This window comes from Nicotiana tomentosiformis, chromosome 1 (assembly GCF_000390325.3).
Source record: "Nicotiana tomentosiformis chromosome 1, ASM39032v3, whole genome shotgun sequence".
In the NCBI taxonomy this organism is placed as follows: domain Eukaryota; kingdom Viridiplantae; phylum Streptophyta; class Magnoliopsida; order Solanales; family Solanaceae; genus Nicotiana; species Nicotiana tomentosiformis.
Genome location: NC_090812.1, coordinates 104,963,314 through 104,966,937, shown reverse-complemented (window position 1 = coordinate 104,966,937; position 3,624 = coordinate 104,963,314).

Genomic DNA, 3,624 nt, shown 5'->3' with positions numbered 1-3,624 from the left:
CAGAGAGTCATGGGAACTTTAATTCTTTGGAAGCTCATGGCAGTATCTTTCCGAAGATTTATCCCCTAATCCCTTTGCAGTTTCAGCTTCATGAATGATTGCATGCAGTTGATGAATGCAAGAACCAAAAGATTCAGAAGCAGCACACTCGTCCATCAAGTAGGGCAGGATGTAACTGATAAAATTATGTCCTTCAAGGTGAAAGCAAATTCACTAGGTAATGAATAATCATTACGTGTTACCTAGTGGAGGACACTCGGATTACAGAGCAAATGCTGGTTAAATTGAAAACAGATTCACTACTACAGATTGTGGCGGGGGTAAGTATCCTTTATCCTCAATCAGAAGGCTCGAGCTCACCTTGAAAAAAAAAAGGTGGTAGGCCGATGTTGAACGCTTCAACTTGGCCACTGAAGAAGGCGAAGGCTGGGCGAGAGACTAGGCCAACTTACTGCCAGGCTCGAGCTCCGGAAATAGAGTTGCCAAGGAGTATTTTACCCCAAAGTGGGATCCCTTAGTCGGCCCTAAAACGAGTGTTGAATATCAGGAGAACCAAAAAAAGAAAGAAAAAGAAAACAGATTAAAACATGATGAATTAGTTTCAACACATAGAAATCTCCTTAAACCTGGCTCACTCATGTCAATCTGATTGGAGAAATGCTTGCTTACACCTTGCTTTATGTTATAAGATGTAAGAAGCTTGCTTACACCTTTGCTTTTTACCAGAAGAAGTATTCCTCCGTAATACTTCTTGAAAAGGTCGCCCGCTTAAGGAGGTGCATCTTAGTCCTATAAGCCTATGTATATAAATATTTTTCCTAAAAATATTCATAATAAGCCACTTTAAAAAGAAAATTTGGGTGGGATGGTCACATATTGGGCCTACTATGAGTTTTTAGGGGGTGAAATGTAGCAATAGTCACTTTTAAGCCCGCTATTTAAAATAGAAATTTTTACATTCCTATATACTATTTCAATTTTTATTACCCTCCCTACTCAAGTTTTAATATAATTACATATTATATACCAAATTACCAATTATATATATTTTTAGGCATTTAATGATAATAATTAGTGTCCTAAAATCACTCTAACGTATCTTCCACCCAACCCCACCACGTATCTTGCACTCACCCACATTTCTCTCTCCACAAAATTCAGTATCCCTCCATTAATACCTATTTTCACTCTTCTTCAAAATCAGTCTATTTTTTTCCACATTTCTTTAAAAATCCCTATCCATTTTTATAGATTCAAGCTCTAAATACTCTACCACACACCTCCATTAACGTTTGTTGTTTGCTTAACTTTTAATGAAGAAGAAAACACTTTCGAAAACCAGCCCTAATTCCAGTAAGAGAGCAGCAATTCCACCATTGATAGCTATTAAAAGGTTTTGAATTCGAATTTGGGTTTTCAAAAACCAATATTTGTTTGGATTGGGTGTTGTTGCTAACAATTAAAAATATTGTTTGGAGTATATATCTCATTTTTAGGGTGTTTTGGTGAATATTAGACTTGATTTTGGTTGAATTTCAGATTGAAACTAGAAGAAGAAGAAGAAGAAGAGGAAGAAGAAGAAGAAGAAGAAGAAGAAGAAGAAGAAGAAGACATGGCATACATTATACTTATGAAATTGTAGTAAAATTATAGTAAAATTGTAGAAAAATTGTATTCTGTTATTTATATATATATTTTTTATTTAAATATTGTATGAAAGTTGAACGATATTGAAAAAATATATTTAATTTGTATGATATTGTAGTTGTATATAACTAGGTAGAAATAACGTATGAAAGTTGTAGATAAGTTATAGATAAGTTGTATAATATATAATTAGTTGTATGAAATTTATTTTTACTATGTATAAATTAGATACAAAATATAAAAAGGACATATTGTATAAAAATTGTATTGTAGTTGTATGATATTATAGTTGTATTTAACTATATAGAAATAATGTATGAAAGTTGTAGATTAGTTGTGCTTTTACATTGTGCTTTTAAGCTCTTTGCCTAAACGTGTTAAAACAGTTTAAAACATTACTTAATTTCATGAATTACCTTGCAACTTAATTCAGATCGACTTCTCATAAAAGGTAAACTTACCTATCTTCAGCATTACGTGCAAGAAGGATTCCATCTTATTTTGCAAGAAAAAGTATAACCATTGTTGAGTATGATTTGTAGAATAATGCCCTCCAGATATATTCTATCTAACTAGGGATGTCCTATTAATTATTACTCCTACCTAAAGAAAGTGAAAAGCACAGGATATAATTCTTTGGAAATGGGTGCCCTTCTGATTTTGTATTTTGAATAGCAACTTCAACAAGTTCTTAATTGGATAATAATTAAATAAACTTGATGGGCAGGTAACAGAGTTTGATTCCTTTTTAAGGATTTAAATTAGAATTTTGGTTTTATCTTGAATCCCGATAAAAAGAACTTGTAAAAAGTTATCCCCAAATATTAACCTAATCTTCATGTTAATTATAGAGGAATTCTTACTAAATTCCAACGTAAAACTGAAGGGTTAAAAAGAAGAAGAAGAAAAAGGATTAGAAGAAATAATACAAAATTGTAAGTACTATTAAGACATGGCTACGTGATCAACCAGATGAAAGAGTTGTCCACTGACTTGATCACTAAATTGCTACAAGGGTGGAAGATCTGAAGAGAAAATGGGAAAGAGGAGAGAAAAAGGGGAAAGGTATAACTAAATCCCTTGATTGAAGGCACTAATAATGGATTAAGGGTCTTTTAAGGTGGAATGTATATATTTTGTAAACAAAACTTGTTTAGGTCGGGTAATTAACTAAATGTGGACATTTTTGATAATAAAGTTTCAAATAGTTTATAGGAAGGTAAAAATTCCAATATTAAAACTAAAATTTATACCCCGTCCGTGCCAATTTTCGGCTTATGTGCTACTATTTTTTTAGTCTGTTATGAGAAAATAAGTTTTAAAAAAATTTGAAAATTTTAATTTGAACTTTTTATTTTGCCCGTAGTGAAAAACTATTATAGCCATACAAATATTATAATATGTTTAAATCACAGGTTTCAAAAGTGTTATAGCAACACAAATGCTATTGCATATTTAAGACAATAAATTTCAGAAGTCTTTATTTATTAAACTTTTTGTGCCCAATCGTTATTAGAGTATATAGAGCATAGTCTCTCAAAATATTTTTGAAGCTCAATTTGACCTTTAAAATAATACATGATTCGTATTAAATATTACAATTTCTAAACTAAAAATTAAATATTGGTTAATCTCTTGTTTGCAAAAGAAATAGTTCAATACTCAAGAACAAATATTATATCTATTTATCATCGTTGTATTATGAAATCAACTGAGTTAACTTATAATTAAAGATTAAATAGAAGAAATTACATTATAAGACTGCAATACGATTTTTTAACACGAAAATAATTTCCGGATAAAATAATTAATTATGTTTAATGAGGTCACTAATAATTAGTTCAAATTCGAGCTTAGTTGAATAACTCGTCTGATTAGACTAAATACACAATAAATGAAAATAATAACATGATTAAAGTAAGAAAAGGAAATAATAATCTTATTAAGATTGTTTATGAGCTACATGGCTCACAAAGT